Below are 17,207 nucleotides of genomic sequence, written 5' to 3'. Positions count from 1 at the left end.
GCTGGGCCTCCTGGGCTGCCAGCGGGCAAAGGACGGCGTTTGTCAGGCGTTCGTCAGCCGATCGGGGCCCGGGCCCAAACCCCTGCCCACTGGGGCCATATCCTCCTGGATGCTAGCTTGGAGCCAGCCTCTGCTGGCTCACCAGCAGGTGGCGACAGCAGCAAGCATTAGCTAAAGGCTCCCCCCTCTGGCTACCACTGCAAGGCATCAGCCTGGCTGTGCTGCGAGGACCCCTGCAAAGGCTGACTGACAGCTGGGGGGTGCAAGCCAACAGCTGAAAAGCAGGCTTTGCGCTTTCATTTGCTCTGTTTCTTTTTAACCAGCATAGGTAACCCTGCACTTGGCAGGGCTTCAAAAAATTGAGTGAAACTCTTTAATGTTCCTCTCCACGGAAATCTTTAGTAAAAGGCGAAAGATTTATTCGGTTTGAAGAGAAACCAGAGTATGCGCTCTAGTGGCCCCGACTGCGGCCGCAAAAAATGCAACACCTCACTAGCTCAGGGTGACTTAGTGAAGCAGTGCACACGATGACGCTTTTTGAGATGAAGCGAATGGAGAATGCTATCGGGCTCCGAACCCGTGGCAGAATGACTTTATTTGCAAGCAATCCCATCCAAAGTCATGAAACCTGGCAGGGGATTGTGGGTATGCAAATTTCTCCAGACCGCAGGCCATGTGACATTGGCCAAAAGGCAGGCAGAGTCTGCCTTTGCCTGAGGACTCCCCTCGTTTACATAAGGTCTAGGGCTTCTGGGAGGCAGGCGTGAGATTTTCTTTTGGGCCCCAGAGATGGGGCTCCTCCCCCAGGATGTTGAAAAAGCAGCCCGCTCTCTCCTTTCTCAGGACACAGGGGTCATTTTCCGCCCTCACCCTGTCTTGCACGGGTGCTGGGCCTCCTGGGCTGCCAGGTTCTTTTGCCCGCCAGGGCAAAGCCCGCCGGGCAAAGGACGGCGTTTGTCAGGCGTTTGTCAGGCGATCGGGGCCCGGGCCCAAACCCCTGCCCACTGGGGCCATATCCTCCTGGATGCTAGCTTGGAGCCAGCCTCTGCTGGCTCACCAGCAGGTGGCGACAGCAGCAAGCATTAGCTAAAGGCTCCCCCCTCTGGCTACCACTGCAAGGCATCAGCCTGGCTGTGCTGCGAGGACCCCTGCAAAGGCTGACTGACAGCTGGGGGATGCAAGCCAACAGCTGAAAAGCAGGCTTTGCGCTTTCATTTGCTCTGTTTCTTTTTTTTTTTAACCAGCATAGGTAACCCTGCACTTGGCAGGGCTTCAAAAAATTGAGTGAAACTCTTTAATGTTCCTCTCCACGGAAATCTTTAGTAAAAGGCGAAAGATTTATTCGGTTTGAAGAGAAACCAGAGTATGCGCTCTAGTGGCCCCGACTGCGGCCGCAAAAAATGCAACACCTCACTAGCTCAGGGTGACTTAGTGAAGCAGTGCACACGATGACGCTTTTTGAGATGAAGCGAATGGAGAATGCTATCGGGCTCCGAACCCGTGGCAGAATGACTTTATTTGCAAGCAATCCCATCCAAAGTCATGAAACCTGGCAGGGGATTGTGGGTATGCAAATTTCTCCAGACCGCAGGCCATGTGACATTGGCCAAAAGGCAGGCAGAGTCTGCCTTTGCCTGAGGACTCCCCTCGTTTACATAAGGTCTAGGGCTTCTGGGAGGCAGGCGTGAGATTTTCTTTTGGGCCCCAGAGATGGGGCTCCTCCCCCAGGATGTTGAAAAAGTAGCCCGCTCTCTCCTTTCTCAGGACACAGGGGTCATTTTCCGCCCTCACCCTGTCTTGCACGGGTGCTGGGCCTCCTGGGCTGCCAGCGGGCAAAGGACGGCGTTTGTCAGGCGTTCGTCAGCCGATCGGGGCCCGGGCCCAAACCCCTGCCCACTGGGGCCATATCCTCCTGGATGCTAGCTTGGAGCCAGCCTCTGCTGGCTCACCAGCAGGTGGCGACAGCAGCAAGCATTAGCTAAAGGCTCCCCCCTCTGGCTACCACTGCAAGGCATCAGCCTGGCTGTGCTGCGAGGACCCCTGCAAAGGCTGACTGACAGCTGGGGGGTGCAAGCCAACAGCTGAAAAGCAGGCTTTGCGCTTTCATTTGCTCTGTTTCTTTTTAACCAGCATAGGTAACCCTGCACTTGGCAGGGCTTCAAAAAATTGAGTGAAACTCTTTAATGTTCCTCTCCACGGAAATCTTTAGTAAAAGGCGAAAGATTTATTCGGTTTGAAGAGAAACCAGAGTATGCGCTCTAGTGGCCCCGACTGCGGCCGCAAAAAATGCAACACCTCACTAGCTCAGGGTGACTTAGTGAAGCAGTGCACACGATGACGCTTTTTGAGATGAAGCGAATGGAGAATGCTATCGGGCTCCGAACCCGTGGCAGAATGACTTTATTTGCAAGCAATCCCATCCAAAGTCATGAAACCTGGCAGGGGATTGTGGGTATGCAAATTTCTCCAGACCGCAGGCCATGTGACATTGGCCAAAAGGCAGGCAGAGTCTGCCTTTGCCTGAGGACTCCCCTCGTTTACATAAGGTCTAGGGCTTCTGGGAGGCAGGCGTGAGATTTTCTTTTGGGCCCCAGAGATGGGGCTCCTCCCCCAGGATGTTGAAGAAGCAGCCCGCTCTCTCCTTTCTCAGGACACAGGGGTCATTTTCCGCCCTCACCCTGTCTTGCACGGGTGCTGGGCCTCCTGGGCTGCCAGCGGGCAAAGGACGGCGTTTGTCAGGCGTTCGTCAGCCGATCGGGGCCCGGGCCCAAACCCCTGCCCACTGGGGCCATATCCTCCTGGATGCTAGCTTGGAGCCAGCCTCTGCTGGCTCACCAGCAGGTGGCGACAGCAGCAAGCATTAGCTAAAGGCTCCCCCCTCTGGCTACCACTGCAAGGCATCAGCCTGGCTGTGCTGCGAGGACCCCTGCAAAGGCTGACTGACAGCTGGGGGGTGCAAGCCAACAGCTGAAAAGCAGGCTTTGCGCTTTCATTTGCTCTGTTTCTTTTTAACCAGCATAGGTAACCCTGCACTTGGCAGGGCTTCAAAAAATTGAGTGAAACTCTTTAATGTTCCTCTCCACGGAAATCTTTAGTAAAAGGCGAAAGATTTATTCGGTTTGAAGAGAAACCAGAGTATGCGCTCTAGTGGCCCCGACTGCGGCCGCAAAAAATGCAACACCTCACTAGCTCAGGGTGACTTAGTGAAGCAGTGCACACGATGACGCTTTTTGAGATGAAGCGAATGGAGAATGCTATCGGGCTCCGAACCCGTGGCAGAATGACTTTATTTGCAAGCAATCCCATCCAAAGTCATGAAACCTGGCAGGGGATTGTGGGTATGCAAATTTCTCCAGACCGCAGGCCATGTGACATTGGCCAAAAGGCAGGCAGAGTCTGCCTTTGCCTGAGGACTCCCCTCGTTTACATAAGGTCTAGGGCTTCTGGGAGGCAGGCGTGAGATTTTCTTTTGGGCCCCAGAGATGGGGCTCCTCCCCCAGGATGTTGAAAAAGCAGCCCGCTCTCTCCTTTCTCAGGACACAGGGGTCATTTTCCGCCCTCACCCTGTCTTGCACGGGTGCTGGGCCTCCTGGGCTGCCAGGTTCTTTTGCCCGCCAGGGCAAAGCCCGCCGGGCAAAGGACGGCGTTTGTCAGGCGTTTGTCAGGCGATCGGGGCCCGGGCCCAAACCCCTGCCCACTGGGGCCATATCCTCCTGGATGCTAGCTTGGAGCCAGCCTCTGCTGGCTCACCAGCAGGTGGCGACAGCAGCAAGCATTAGCTAAAGGCTCCCCCCTCTGGCTACCACTGCAAGGCATCAGCCTGGCTGTGCTGCGAGGACCCCTGCAAAGGCTGACTGACAGCTGGGGGGTGCAAGCCAACAGCTGAAAAGCAGGCTTTGCGCTTTCATTTGCTCTGTTTCTTTTTTTTTTTAACCAGCATAGGTAACCCTGCACTTGGCAGGGCTTCAAAAAATTGAGTGAAACTCTTTAATGTTCCTCTCCACGGAAATCTTTAGTAAAAGGCGAAAGATTTATTCGGTTTGAAGAGAAACCAGAGTATGCGCTCTAGTGGCCCCGACTGCGGCCGCAAAAAATGCAACACCTCACTAGCTCAGGGTGACTTAGTGAAGCAGTGCACACGATGACGCTTTTTGAGATGAAGCGAATGGAGAATGCTATCGGGCTCCGAACCCGTGGCAGAATGACTTTATTTGCAAGCAATCCCATCCAAAGTCATGAAACCTGGCAGGGGATTGTGGGTATGCAAATTTCTCCAGACCGCAGGCCATGTGACATTGGCCAAAAGGCAGGCAGAGTCTGCCTTTGCCTGAGGACTCCCCTCGTTTACATAAGGTCTAGGGCTTCTGGGAGGCAGGCGTGAGATTTTCTTTTGGGCCCCAGAGATGGGGCTCCTCCCCCAGGATGTTGAAGAAGCAGCCCGCTCTCTCCTTTCTCAGGACACAGGGGTCATTTTCCGCCCTCACCCTGTCTTGCACGGGTGCTGGGCCTCCTGGGCTGCCAGCGGGCAAAGGACGGCGTTTGTCAGGCGTTCGTCAGCCGATCGGGGCCCGGGCCCAAACCCCTGCCCACTGGGGCCATATCCTCCTGGATGCTAGCTTGGAGCCAGCCTCTGCTGGCTCACCAGCAGGTGGCGACAGCAGCAAGCATTAGCTAAAGGCTCCCCCCTCTGGCTACCACTGCAAGGCATCAGCCTGGCTGTGCTGCGAGGACCCCTGCAAAGGCTGACTGACAGCTGGGGGGTGCAAGCCAACAGCTGAAAAGCAGGCTTTGCGCTTTCATTTGCTCTGTTTCTTTTTAACCAGCATAGGTAACCCTGCACTTGGCAGGGCTTCAAAAAATTGAGTGAAACTCTTTAATGTTCCTCTCCACGGAAATCTTTAGTAAAAGGCGAAAGATTTATTCGGTTTGAAGAGAAACCAGAGTATGCGCTCTAGTGGCCCCGACTGCGGCCGCAAAAAATGCAACACCTCACTAGCTCAGGGTGACTTAGTGAAGCAGTGCACACGATGACGCTTTTTGAGATGAAGCGAATGGAGAATGCTATCGGGCTCCGAACCCGTGGCAGAATGACTTTATTTGCAAGCAATCCCATCCAAAGTCATGAAACCTGGCAGGGGATTGTGGGTATGCAAATTTCTCCAGACCGCAGGCCATGTGACATTGGCCAAAAGGCAGGCAGAGTCTGCCTTTGCCTGAGGACTCCCCTCGTTTACATAAGGTCTAGGGCTTCTGGGAGGCAGGCGTGAGATTTTCTTTTGGGCCCCAGAGATGGGGCTCCTCCCCCAGGATGTTGAAGAAGCAGCCCGCTCTCTCCTTTCTCAGGACACAGGGGTCATTTTCCGCCCTCACCCTGTCTTGCACGGGTGCTGGGCCTCCTGGGCTGCCAGCGGGCAAAGGACGGCGTTTGTCAGGCGTTCGTCAGCCGATCGGGGCCCGGGCCCAAACCCCTGCCCACTGGGGCCATATCCTCCTGGATGCTAGCTTGGTGCCAGCCTCTGCTGGCTCACCAGCAGGTGGCAACAGCAGCAAGCATTAGCTAAAGGCTCCCCCCTCTGGCTACCACTGCAAGGCATCAGCCTGGCTGTGCTGCGAGGACCCCTGCAAAGGCTGACTGACAGCTGGGGGGTGCAAGCCAACAGCTGAAAAGCAGGCTTTGCGCTTTCATTTGCTCTGTTTCTTTTTTTTTTTAACCAGCATAGGTAACCCTGCACTTGGCAGGGCTTCAAAAAATTGAGTGAAACTCTTTAATGTTCCTCTCCACGGAAATCTTTAGTAAAAGGCGAAAGATTTATTCGGTTTGAAGAGAAACCAGAGTATGCGCTCTAGTGGCCCCGACTGCGGCCGCAAAAAATGCAACACCTCACTAGCTCAGGGTGACTTAGTGAAGCAGTGCACACGATGACGCTTTTTGAGATGAAGCGAATGGAGAATGCTATCGGGCTCCGAACCCGTGGCAGAATGACTTTATTTGCAAGCAATCCCATCCAAAGTCATGAAACCTGGCAGGGGATTGTGGGTATGCAAATTTCTCCAGACCGCAGGCCATGTGACATTGGCCAAAAGGCAGGCAGAGTCTGCCTTTGCCTGAGGACTCCCCTCGTTTACATAAGGTCTAGGGCTTCTGGGAGGCAGGCGTGAGATTTTCTTTTGGGCCCCAGAGATGGGGCTCCTCCCCCAGGATGTTGAAAAAGCAGCCCGCTCTCTCCTTTCTCAGGACACAGGGGTCATTTTCCGCCCTCACCCTGTCTTGCACGGGTGCTGGGCCTCCTGGGCTGCCAGGTTCTTTTGCCCGCCAGGGCAAAGCCCGCCGGGCAAAGGACGGCGTTTGTCAGGCGTTTGTCAGCCGATCGGGGCCCGGGCCCAAACCCCTGCCCACTGGGGCCATATCCTCCTGGATGCTAGCTTGGAGCCAGCCTCTGCTGGCTCACCAGCAGGTGGCGACAGCAGCAAGCATTAGCTAAAGGCTCCCCCCTCTGGCTACCACTGCAAGGCATCAGCCTGGCTGTGCTGCGAGGACCCCTGCAAAGGCTGACTGACAGCTGGGGGGTGCAAGCCAACAGCTGAAAAGCAGGCTTTGCGCTTTCATTTGCTCTGTTTTTTTTTAACCAGCATAGGTAACCCTGCACTTGGCAGGGCTTCAAAAAATTGAGTGAAACTCTTTAATGTTCCTCTCCACGGAAATCTTTAGTAAAAGGCGAAAGATTTATTTGGTTTGAAGAGAAACCAGAGTATGCCCTCTAGTGGCCCCGACTGCGGCCGCAAAAAATGCAACACCTCACTAGCTCAGGGTGACTTAGTGAAGCAGTGCACACGATGACGCTTTTTGAGATGAAGCGAATGGAGAATGCTATCGGGCTCCGAACCCGTGGCAGAATGACTTTATTTGCAAGCAATCCCATCCAAAGTCATGAAACCTGGCAGGGGATTGTGGGTATGCAAATTTCTCCAGACCGCAGGCCATGTGACATTGGCCAAAAGGCAGGCAGAGTCTGCCTTTGCCTGAGGACTCCCCTCGTTTACATAAGGTCTAGGGCTTCTGGGAGGCAGGCGTGAGATTTTCTTTTGGGCCCCAGAGATGGGGCTCCTCCCCCAGGATGTTGAAGAAGCAGCCCGCTCTCTCCTTTCTCAGGACACAGGGGTCATTTTCCGCCCTCACCCTGTCTTGCACGGGTGCTGGGCCTCCTGGGCTGCCAGCGGGCAAAGGACGGCGTTTGTCAGGCGTTCGTCAGCCGATCGGGGCCCGGGCCCAAACCCCTGCCCACTGGGGCCATATCCTCCTGGATGCTAGCTTGGAGCCAGCCTCTGCTGGCTCACCAGCAGGTGGCGACAGCAGCAAGCATTAGCTAAAGGCTCCCCCCTCTGGCTACCACTGCAAGGCATCAGCCTGGCTGTGCTGCGAGGACCCCTGCAAAGGCTGACTGACAGCTGGGGGGTGCAAGCCAACAGCTGAAAAGCAGGCTTTGCGCTTTCATTTGCTCTGTTTCTTTTTAACCAGCATAGGTAACCCTGCACTTGGCAGGGCTTCAAAAAATTGAGTGAAACTCTTTAATGTTCCTCTCCACGGAAATCTTTAGTAAAAGGCGAAAGATTTATTCGGTTTGAAGAGAAACCAGAGTATGCGCTCTAGTGGCCCCGACTGCGGCCGCAAAAAATGCAACACCTCACTAGCTCAGGGTGACTTAGTGAAGCAGTGCACACGATGACGCTTTTTGAGATGAAGCGAATGGAGAATGCTATCGGGCTCCGAACCCGTGGCAGAATGACTTTATTTGCAAGCAATCCCATCCAAAGTCATGAAACCTGGCAGGGGATTGTGGGTATGCAAATTTCTCCAGACCGCAGGCCATGTGACATTGGCCAAAAGGCAGGCAGAGTCTGCCTTTGCCTGAGGACTCCCCTCGTTTACATAAGGTCTAGGGCTTCTGGGAGGCAGGCGTGAGATTTTCTTTTGGGCCCCAGAGATGGGGCTCCTCCCCCAGGATGTTGAAGAAGCAGCCCGCTCTCTCCTTTCTCAGGACACAGGGGTCATTTTCCGCCCTCACCCTGTCTTGCACGGGTGCTGGGCCTCCTGGGCTGCCAGCGGGCAAAGGACGGCGTTTGTCAGGCGTTCGTCAGCCGATCGGGGCCCGGGCCCAAACCCCTGCCCACTGGGGCCATATCCTCCTGGATGCTAGCTTGGAGCCAGCCTCTGCTGGCTCACCAGCAGGTGGCGACAGCAGCAAGCATTAGCTAAAGGCTCCCCCCTCTGGCTACCACTGCAAGGCATCAGCCTGGCTGTGCTGCGAGGACCCCTGCAAAGGCTGACTGACAGCTGGGGGGTGCAAGCCAACAGCTGAAAAGCAGGCTTTGCGCTTTCATTTGCTCTGTTTCTTTTTAACCAGCATAGGTAACCCTGCACTTGGCAGGGCTTCAAAAAATTGAGTGAAACTCTTTAATGTTCCTCTCCACGGAAATCTTTAGTAAAAGGCGAAAGATTTATTCGGTTTGAAGAGAAACCAGAGTATGCGCTCTAGTGGCCCCGACTGCGGCCGCAAAAAATGCAACACCTCACTAGCTCAGGGTGACTTAGTGAAGCAGTGCACACGATGACGCTTTTTGAGATGAAGCGAATGGAGAATGCTATCGGGCTCCGAACCCGTGGCAGAATGACTTTATTTGCAAGCAATCCCATCCAAAGTCATGAAACCTGGCAGGGGATTGTGGGTATGCAAATTTCTCCAGACCGCAGGCCATGTGACATTGGCCAAAAGGCAGGCAGAGTCTGCCTTTGCCTGAGGACTCCCCTCGTTTACATAAGGTCTAGGGCTTCTGGGAGGCAGGCGTGAGATTTTCTTTTGGGCCCCAGAGATGGGGCTCCTCCCCCAGGATGTTGAAGAAGCAGCCCGCTCTCTCCTTTCTCAGGACACAGGGGTCATTTTCCGCCCTCACCCTGTCTTGCACGGGTGCTGGGCCTCCTGGGCTGCCAGCGGGCAAAGGACGGCGTTTGTCAGGCGTTCGTCAGCCGATCGGGGCCCGGGCCCAAACCCCTGCCCACTGGGGCCATATCCTCCTGGATGCTAGCTTGGAGCCAGCCTCTGCTGGCTCACCAGCAGGTGGCGACAGCAGCAAGCATTAGCTAAAGGCTCCCCCCTCTGGCTACCACTGCAAGGCATCAGCCTGGCTGTGCTGCGAGGACCCCTGCAAAGGCTGACTGACAGCTGGGGGGTGCAAGCCAACAGCTGAAAAGCAGGCTTTGCGCTTTCATTTGCTCTGTTTCTTTTTAACCAGCATAGGTAACCCTGCACTTGGCAGGGCTTCAAAAAATTGAGTGAAACTCTTTAATGTTCCTCTCCACGGAAATCTTTAGTAAAAGGCGAAAGATTTATTCGGTTTGAAGAGAAACCAGAGTATGCGCTCTAGTGGCCCCGACTGCGGCCGCAAAAAATGCAACACCTCACTAGCTCAGGGTGACTTAGTGAAGCAGTGCACACGATGACGCTTTTTGAGATGAAGCGAATGGAGAATGCTATCGGGCTCCGAACCCGTGGCAGAATGACTTTATTTGCAAGCAATCCCATCCAAAGTCATGAAACCTGGCAGGGGATTGTGGGTATGCAAATTTCTCCAGACCGCAGGCCATGTGACATTGGCCAAAAGGCAGGCAGAGTCTGCCTTTGCCTGAGGACTCCACTCGTTTACATAAGGTCTAGGGCTTCTGGGAGGCAGGCGTGAGATTTTCTTTTGGGCCCCAGAGATGGGGCTCCTCCCCCAGGATGTTGAAAAAGTAGCCCGCTCTCTCCTTTCTCAGGACACAGGGGTCATTTTCCGCCCTCACCCTGTCTTGCACGGGTGCTGGGCCTCCTGGGCTGCCAGGTTCTTTTGCCCGCCAGGGCAAAGCCCGCCGGGCAAAGGACGGCGTTTGTCAGGCGTTCGTCAGCCGATCGGGGCCCGGGCCCAAACCCCTGCCCACTGGGGCCATATCCTCCTGGATGCTAGCTTGGAGCCAGCCTCTGCTGGCTCACCAGCAGGTGGCGACAGCAGCAAGCATTAGCTAAAGGCTCCCCCCTCTGGCTACCACTGCAAGGCATCAGCCTGGCTGTGCTGCGAGGACCCCTGCAAAGGCTGACTGACAGCTGGGGGGTGCAAGCCAACAGCTGAAAAGCAGGCTTTGCGCTTTCATTTGCTCTGTTTCTTTTTTTTTTTAACCAGCATAGGTAACCCTGCACTTGGCAGGGCTTCGAAAAATTGAGTGAAACTCTTTAATGTTCCTCTCCACGGAAATCTTTAGTAAAAGGCGAAAGATTTATTCGGTTTGAAGAGAAACCAGAGTATGCGCTCTAGTGGCCCCGACTGCGGCCGCAAAAAATGCAACACCTCACTAGCTCAGGGTGACTTAGTGAAGCAGTGCACACGATGACGCTTTTTGAGATGAAGCGAATGGAGAATGCTATCGGGCTCCGAACCCGTGGCAGAATGACTTTATTTGCAAGCAATCCCATCCAAAGTCATGAAACCTGGCAGGGGATTGTGGGTATGCAAATTTCTCCAGACCGCAGGCCATGTGACATTGGCCAAAAGGCAGGCAGAGTCTGCCTTTGCCTGAGGACTCCCCTCGTTTACATAAGGTCTAGGGCTTCTGGGAGGCAGGCGTGAGATTTTCTTTTGGGCCCCAGAGATGGGGCTCCTCCCCCAGGATGTTGAAGAAGCAGCCCGCTCTCTCCTTTCTCAGGACACAGGGGTCATTTTCCGCCCTCACCCTGTCTTGCACGGGTGCTGGGCCTCCTGGGCTGCCAGCGGGCAAAGGACGGCGTTTGTCAGGCATTCGTCAGCCGATCGGGGCCCGGGCCCAAACCCCTGCCCACTGGGGCCATATCCTCCTGGATGCTAGCTTGGAGCCAGCCTCTGCTGGCTCACCAGCAGGTGGCGACAGCAGCAAGCATTAGCTAAAGGCTCCCCCCTCTGGCTACCACTGCAAGGCATCAGCCTGGCTGTGCTGCGAGGACCCCTGCAAAGGCTGACTGACAGCTGGGGGGTGCAAGCCAACAGCTGAAAAGCAGGCTTTGCGCTTTCATTTGCTCTGTTTCTTTTTAACCAGCATAGGTAACCCTGCACTTGGCAGGGCTTCAAAAAATTGAGTGAAACTCTTTAATGTTCCTCTCCACGGAAATCTTTAGTAAAAGGCGAAAGATTTATTCGGTTTGAAGAGAAACCAGAGTATGCGCTCTAGTGGCCCCGACTGCGGCCGCAAAAAATGCAACACCTCACTAGCTCAGGGTGACTTAGTGAAGCAGTGCACACGATGACGCTTTTTGAGATGAAGCGAATGGAGAATGCTATCGGGCTCCGAACCCGTGGCAGAATGACTTTATTTGCAAGCAATCCCATCCAAAGTCATGAAACCTGGCAGGGGATTGTGGGTATGCAAATTTCTCCAGACCGCAGGCCATGTGACATTGGCCAAAAGGCAGGCAGAGTCTGCCTTTGCCTGAGGACTCCCCTCGTTTACATAAGGTCTAGGGCTTCTGGGAGGCAGGCGTGAGATTTTCTTTTGGGCCCCAGAGATGGGGCTCCTACCCCAGGATGTTGAAAAAGCAGCCCGCTCTCTCCTTTCTCAGGACACAGGGGTCATTTTCCGCCCTCACCCTGTCTTGCACGGGTGCTGGGCCTCCTGGGCTGCCAGGTTCTTTTGCCCGCCAGGGCAAAGCCCGCCGGGCAAAGGACGGCGTTTGTCAGGCGTTCGTCAGCCGATCGGGGCCCGGGCCCAAACCCCTGCCCACTGGGGCCATATCCTCCTGGATGCTAGCTTGGAGCCAGCCTCTGCTGGCTCACCAGCAGGTGGCGACAGCAGCAAGCATTAGCTAAAGGCTCCCCCCTCTGGCTACCACTGCAAGGCATCAGCCTGGCTGTGCTGCGAGGACCCCTGCAAAGGCTGACTGACAGCTGGGGGGTGCAAGCCAACAGCTGAAAAGCAGGCTTTGCGCTTTCATTTGCTCTGTTTCTTTTTAACCAGCATAGGTAACCCTGCACTTGGCAGGGCTTCAAAAAATTGAGTGAAACTCTTTAATGTTCCTCTCCACGGAAATCTTTAGTAAAAGGCGAAAGATTTATTCGGTTTGAAGAGAAACCAGAGTATGCGCTCTAGTGGCCCCGACTGCGGCCGCAAAAAATGCAACACCTCACTAGCTCAGGGTGACTTAGTGAAGCAGTGCACACGATGACGCTTTTTGAGATGAAGCGAATGGAGAATGCTATCGGGCTCCGAACCCGTGGCAGAATGACTTTATTTGCAAGCAATCCCATCCAAAGTCATGAAACCTGGCAGGGGATTGTGGGTATGCAAATTTCTCCAGACCGCAGGCCATGTGACATTGGCCAAAAGGCAGGCAGAGTCTGCCTTTGCCTGAGGACTCCCCTCGTTTACATAAGGTCTAGGGCTTCTGGGAGGCAGGCGTGAGATTTTCTTTTGGGCCCCAGAGATGGGGCTCCTACCCCAGGATGTTGAAAAAGCAGCCCGCTCTCTCCTTTCTCAGGACACAGGGGTCATTTTCCGCCCTCACCCTGTCTTGCACGGGTGCTGGGCCTCCTGGGCTGCCAGGTTCTTTTGCCCGCCAGGGCAAAGCCCGCCGGGCAAAGGACGGCGTTTGTCAGGCGTTCGTCAGCCGATCGGGGCCCGGGCCCAAACCCCTGCCCACTGGGGCCATATCCTCCTGGATGCTAGCTTGGAGCCAGCCTCTGCTGGCTCACCAGCAGGTGGCGACAGCAGCAAGCATTAGCTAAAGGCTCCCCCCTCTGGCTACCACTGCAAGGCATCAGCCTGGCTGTGCTGCGAGGACCCCTGCAAAGGCTGACTGACAGCTGGGGGGTGCAAGCCAACAGCTGAAAAGCAGGCTTTGCGCTTTCATTTGCTCTGTTTCTTTTTAACCAGCATAGGTAACCCTGCACTTGGCAGGGCTTCAAAAAATTGAGTGAAACTCTTTAATGTTCCTCTCCACGGAAATCTTTAGTAAAAGGCGAAAGATTTATTCGGTTTGAAGAGAAACCAGAGTATGCGCTCTAGTGGCCCCGACTGCGGCCGCAAAAAATGCAACACCTCACTAGCTCAGGGTGACTTAGTGAAGCAGTGCACACGATGACGCTTTTTGAGATGAAGCGAATGGAGAATGCTATCGGGCTCCGAACCCGTGGCAGAATGACTTTATTTGCAAGCAATCCCATCCAAAGTCATGAAACCTGGCAGGGGATTGTGGGTATGCAAATTTCTCCAGACCGCAGGCCATGTGACATTGGCCAAAAGGCAGGCAGAGTCTGCCTTTGCCTGAGGACTCCCCTCGTTTACATAAGGTCTAGGGCTTCTGGGAGGCAGGCGTGAGATTTTCTTTTGGGCCCCAGAGATGGGGCTCCTCCCCCAGGATGTTGAAGAAGCAGCCCGCTCTCTCCTTTCTCAGGACACAGGGGTCATTTTCCGCCCTCACCCTGTCTTGCACGGGTGCTGGGCCTCCTGGGCTGCCAGCGGGCAAAGGACGGCGTTTGTCAGGCGTTCGTCAGCCGATCGGGGCCCGGGCCCAAACCCCTGCCCACTGGGGCCATATCCTCCTGGATGCTAGCTTGGAGCCAGCCTCTGCTGGCTCACCAGCAGGTGGCGACAGCAGCAAGCATTAGCTAAAGGCTCCCCCCTCTGGCTACCACTGCAAGGCATCAGCCTGGCTGTGCTGCGAGGACCCCTGCAAAGGCTGACTGACAGCTGGGGGGTGCAAGCCAACAGCTGAAAAGCAGGCTTTGCGCTTTCATTTGCTCTGTTTCTTTTTAACCAGCATAGGTAACCCTGCACTTGGCAGGGCTTCAAAAAATTGAGTGAAACTCTTTAATGTTCCTCTCCACGGAAATCTTTAGTAAAAGGCGAAAGATTTATTCGGTTTGAAGAGAAACCAGAGTATGCGCTCTAGTGGCCCCGACTGCGGCCGCAAAAAATGCAACACCTCACTAGCTCAGGGTGACTTAGTGAAGCAGTGCACACGATGACGCTTTTTGAGATGAAGCGAATGGAGAATGCTATCGGGCTCCGAACCCGTGGCAGAATGACTTTATTTGCAAGCAATCCCATCCAAAGTCATGAAACCTGGCAGGGGATTGTGGGTATGCAAATTTCTCCAGACCGCAGGCCATGTGACATTGGCCAAAAGGCAGGCAGAGTCTGCCTTTGCCTGAGGACTCCCCTCGTTTACATAAGGTCTAGGGCTTCTGGGAGGCAGGCGTGAGATTTTCTTTTGGGCCCCAGAGATGGGGCTCCTCCCCCAGGATGTTGAAGAAGCAGCCCGCTCTCTCCTTTCTCAGGACACAGGGGTCATTTTCCGCCCTCACCCTGTCTTGCACGGGTGCTGGGCCTCCTGGGCTGCCAGCGGGCAAAGGACGGCGTTTGTCAGGCGTTCGTCAGCCGATCGGGGCCCGGGCCCAAACCCCTGCCCACTGGGGCCATATCCTCCTGGATGCTAGCTTGGAGCCAGCCTCTGCTGGCTCACCAGCAGGTGGCGACAGCAGCAAGCATTAGCTAAAGGCTCCCCCCTCTGGCTACCACTGCAAGGCATCAGCCTGGCTGTGCTGCGAGGACCCCTGCAAAGGCTGACTGACAGCTGGGGGGTGCAAGCCAACAGCTGAAAAGCAGGCTTTGCGCTTTCATTTGCTCTGTTTCTTTTTAACCAGCATAGGTAACCCTGCACTTGGCAGGGCTTCAAAAAATTGAGTGAAACTCTTTAATGTTCCTCTCCACGGAAATCTTTAGTAAAAGGCGAAAGATTTATTCGGTTTGAAGAGAAACCAGAGTATGCGCTCTAGTGGCCCCGACTGCGGCCGCAAAAAATGCAACACCTCACTAGCTCAGGGTGACTTAGTGAAGCAGTGCACACGATGACGCTTTTTGAGATGAAGCGAATGGAGAATGCTATCGGGCTCCGAACCCGTGGCAGAATGACTTTATTTGCAAGCAATCCCATCCAAAGTCATGAAACCTGGCAGGGGATTGTGGGTATGCAAATTTCTCCAGACCGCAGGCCATGTGACATTGGCCAAAAGGCAGGCAGAGTCTGCCTTTGCCTGAGGACTCCCCTCGTTTACATAAGGTCTAGGGCTTCTGGGAGGCAGGCGTGAGATTTTCTTTTGGGCCCCAGAGATGGGGCTCCTCCCCCAGGATGTTGAAAAAGCAGCCCGCTCTCTCCTTTCTCAGGACACAGGGGTCATTTTCCGCCCTCACCCTGTCTTGCACGGGTGCTGGGCCTCCTGGGCTGCCAGGTTCTTTTGCCCGCCAGGGCAAAGCCCGCCGGGCAAAGGACGGCGTTTGTCAGGCGTTTGTCAGGCGATCGGGGCCCGGGCCCAAACCCCTGCCCACTGGGGCCATATCCTCCTGGATGCTAGCTTGGAGCCAGCCTCTGCTGGCTCACCAGCAGGTGGCGACAGCAGCAAGCATTAGCTAAAGGCTCCCCCCTCTGGCTACCACTGCAAGGTATCAGCCTGGCTGTGCTGCGAGGACCCCTGCAAAGGCTGACTGACAGCTGGGGGGTGCAAGCCAACAGCTGAAAAGCAGGCTTTGCGCTTTCATTTGCTCTGTTTCTTTTTTTTTTTAACCAGCATAGGTAACCCTGCACTTGGCAGGGCTTCAAAAAATTGAGTGAAACTCTTTAATGTTCCTCTCCACGGAAATCTTTAGTAAAAGGCGAAAGATTTATTCGGTTTGAAGAGAAACCAGAGTATGCGCTCTAGTGGCCCCGACTGCGGCCGCAAAAAATGCAACACCTCACTAGCTCAGGGTGACTTAGTGAAGCAGTGCACACGATGACGCTTTTTGAGATGAAGCGAATGGAGAATGCTATCGGGCTCCGAACCCGTGGCAGAATGACTTTATTTGCAAGCAATCCCATCCAAAGTCATGAAACCTGGCAGGGGATTGTGGGTATGCAAATTTCTCCAGACCGCAGGCCATGTGACATTGGCCAAAAGGCAGGCAGAGTCTGCCTTTGCCTGAGGACTCCCCTCGTTTACATAAGGTCTAGGGCTTCTGGGAGGCAGGCGTGAGATTTTCTTTTGGGCCCCAGAGATGGGGCTCCTCCCCCAGGATGTTGAAGAAGCAGCCCGCTCTCTCCTTTCTCAGGACACAGGGGTCATTTTCCGCCCTCACCCTGTCTTGCACGGGTGCTGGGCCTCCTGGGCTGCCAGCGGGCAAAGGACGGCGTTTGTCAGGCGTTCGTCAGCCGATCGGGGCCCGGGCCCAAACCCCTGCCCACTGGGGCCATATCCTCCTGGATGCTAGCTTGGAGCCAGCCTCTGCTGGCTCACCAGCAGGTGGCGACAGCAGCAAGCATTAGCTAAAGGCTCCCCCCTCTGGCTACCACTGCAAGGCATCAGCCTGGCTGTGCTGCGAGGACCCCTGCAAAGGCTGACTGACAGCTGGGGGGTGCAAGCCAACAGCTGAAAAGCAGGCTTTGCGCTTTCATTTGCTCTGTTTCTTTTTAACCAGCATAGGTAACCCTGCACTTGGCAGGGCTTCAAAAAATTGAGTGAAACTCTTTAATGTTCCTCTCCACGGAAATCTTTAGTAAAAGGCGAAAGATTTATTCGGTTTGAAGAGAAACCAGAGTATGCGCTCTAGTGGCCCCGACTGCGGCCGCAAAAAATGCAACACCTCACTAGCTCAGGGTGACTTAGTGAAGCAGTGCACACGATGACGCTTTTTGAGATGAAGCGAATGGAGAATGCTATCGGGCTCCGAACCCGTGGCAGAATGACTTTATTTGCAAGCAATCCCATCCAAAGTCATGAAACCTGGCAGGGGATTGTGGGTATGCAAATTTCTCCAGACCGCAGGCCATGTGACATTGGCCAAAAGGCAGGCAGAGTCTGCCTTTGCCTGAGGACTCCACTCGTTTACATAAGGTCTAGGGCTTCTGGGAGGCAGGCGTGAGATTTTCTTTTGGGCCCCAGAGATGGGGCTCCTCCCCCAGGATGTTGAAAAAGTAGCCCGCTCTCTCCTTTCTCAGGACACAGGGGTCATTTTCCGCCCTCACCCTGTCTTGCACGGGTGCTGGGCCTCCTGGGCTGCCAGGTTCTTTTGCCCGCCAGGGCAAAGCCCGCCGGGCAAAGGACGGCGTTTGTCAGGCGTTCGTCAGCCGATCGGGGCCCGGGCCCAAACCCCTGCCCACTGGGGCCATATCCTCCTGGAT

General features: G+C 55.0%; 19 non-coding genes across 19 annotated transcripts; all 19 read right to left on the bottom strand.

The window, feature by feature from the left end:
• Nucleotides 1-330: 330 nt before the first annotated feature.
• LOC138564873 (U5 spliceosomal RNA) lies at nt 331-446 on the bottom strand. Its single transcript, XR_011300801.1, has one exon. It is a non-coding gene; the product is annotated as a U5 spliceosomal RNA (small nuclear RNA).
• An 805-nt stretch (nt 447-1,251) lies between these two features.
• On the bottom strand, nt 1,252-1,367 carry LOC138564872 (U5 spliceosomal RNA). Its single transcript, XR_011300800.1, has one exon. It is a non-coding gene; the product is annotated as a U5 spliceosomal RNA (small nuclear RNA).
• Nucleotides 1,368-2,137: 770 nt separating this feature from the next.
• Nucleotides 2,138-2,253, bottom strand: LOC138564871 (U5 spliceosomal RNA). The gene has a single exon (XR_011300799.1). It is a non-coding gene; the product is annotated as a U5 spliceosomal RNA (small nuclear RNA).
• A 770-nt stretch (nt 2,254-3,023) lies between these two features.
• On the bottom strand, nt 3,024-3,139 carry LOC138564869 (U5 spliceosomal RNA). The gene has a single exon (XR_011300798.1). It is a non-coding gene; the product is annotated as a U5 spliceosomal RNA (small nuclear RNA).
• An 805-nt stretch (nt 3,140-3,944) lies between these two features.
• Nucleotides 3,945-4,060, bottom strand: LOC138564868 (U5 spliceosomal RNA). The gene has a single exon (XR_011300797.1). It is a non-coding gene; the product is annotated as a U5 spliceosomal RNA (small nuclear RNA).
• A 770-nt stretch (nt 4,061-4,830) lies between these two features.
• On the bottom strand, nt 4,831-4,946 carry LOC138564867 (U5 spliceosomal RNA). Its single transcript, XR_011300796.1, has one exon. It is a non-coding gene; the product is annotated as a U5 spliceosomal RNA (small nuclear RNA).
• A 776-nt stretch (nt 4,947-5,722) lies between these two features.
• LOC138564866 (U5 spliceosomal RNA) lies at nt 5,723-5,838 on the bottom strand. The gene has a single exon (XR_011300795.1). It is a non-coding gene; the product is annotated as a U5 spliceosomal RNA (small nuclear RNA).
• A 799-nt stretch (nt 5,839-6,637) lies between these two features.
• Nucleotides 6,638-6,753, bottom strand: LOC138564956 (U5 spliceosomal RNA). Its single transcript, XR_011300881.1, has one exon. It is a non-coding gene; the product is annotated as a U5 spliceosomal RNA (small nuclear RNA).
• A 770-nt stretch (nt 6,754-7,523) lies between these two features.
• Nucleotides 7,524-7,639, bottom strand: LOC138564865 (U5 spliceosomal RNA). Its single transcript, XR_011300794.1, has one exon. It is a non-coding gene; the product is annotated as a U5 spliceosomal RNA (small nuclear RNA).
• Nucleotides 7,640-8,409: 770 nt separating this feature from the next.
• Nucleotides 8,410-8,525, bottom strand: LOC138564864 (U5 spliceosomal RNA). Its single transcript, XR_011300793.1, has one exon. It is a non-coding gene; the product is annotated as a U5 spliceosomal RNA (small nuclear RNA).
• Nucleotides 8,526-9,295: 770 nt separating this feature from the next.
• LOC138564862 (U5 spliceosomal RNA) lies at nt 9,296-9,411 on the bottom strand. Its single transcript, XR_011300791.1, has one exon. It is a non-coding gene; the product is annotated as a U5 spliceosomal RNA (small nuclear RNA).
• Nucleotides 9,412-10,216: 805 nt separating this feature from the next.
• LOC138564937 (U5 spliceosomal RNA) lies at nt 10,217-10,332 on the bottom strand. Its single transcript, XR_011300862.1, has one exon. It is a non-coding gene; the product is annotated as a U5 spliceosomal RNA (small nuclear RNA).
• A 770-nt stretch (nt 10,333-11,102) lies between these two features.
• On the bottom strand, nt 11,103-11,218 carry LOC138564861 (U5 spliceosomal RNA). The gene has a single exon (XR_011300790.1). It is a non-coding gene; the product is annotated as a U5 spliceosomal RNA (small nuclear RNA).
• Nucleotides 11,219-12,017: 799 nt separating this feature from the next.
• Nucleotides 12,018-12,133, bottom strand: LOC138564860 (U5 spliceosomal RNA). The gene has a single exon (XR_011300789.1). It is a non-coding gene; the product is annotated as a U5 spliceosomal RNA (small nuclear RNA).
• Nucleotides 12,134-12,932: 799 nt separating this feature from the next.
• Nucleotides 12,933-13,048, bottom strand: LOC138564859 (U5 spliceosomal RNA). The gene has a single exon (XR_011300788.1). It is a non-coding gene; the product is annotated as a U5 spliceosomal RNA (small nuclear RNA).
• Nucleotides 13,049-13,818: 770 nt separating this feature from the next.
• Nucleotides 13,819-13,934, bottom strand: LOC138564858 (U5 spliceosomal RNA). The gene has a single exon (XR_011300787.1). It is a non-coding gene; the product is annotated as a U5 spliceosomal RNA (small nuclear RNA).
• A 770-nt stretch (nt 13,935-14,704) lies between these two features.
• Nucleotides 14,705-14,820, bottom strand: LOC138564857 (U5 spliceosomal RNA). The gene has a single exon (XR_011300786.1). It is a non-coding gene; the product is annotated as a U5 spliceosomal RNA (small nuclear RNA).
• Nucleotides 14,821-15,625: 805 nt separating this feature from the next.
• LOC138564856 (U5 spliceosomal RNA) lies at nt 15,626-15,741 on the bottom strand. The gene has a single exon (XR_011300785.1). It is a non-coding gene; the product is annotated as a U5 spliceosomal RNA (small nuclear RNA).
• Nucleotides 15,742-16,511: 770 nt separating this feature from the next.
• Nucleotides 16,512-16,627, bottom strand: LOC138564855 (U5 spliceosomal RNA). Its single transcript, XR_011300784.1, has one exon. It is a non-coding gene; the product is annotated as a U5 spliceosomal RNA (small nuclear RNA).
• Between the last annotated feature and the right edge of the window lie 580 nt (nt 16,628-17,207).

The sequence above is a fragment of the Ambystoma mexicanum genome, chromosome 1q, assembly GCF_040938575.1.
Source record: "Ambystoma mexicanum isolate Mex_15411 chromosome 1q, UKY_AmexF1_1, whole genome shotgun sequence".
Classification (NCBI taxonomy): Eukaryota; Metazoa; Chordata; class Amphibia; order Caudata; family Ambystomatidae; genus Ambystoma; species Ambystoma mexicanum.
This window is presented reverse-complemented; position numbering and strand designations above follow the sequence as displayed.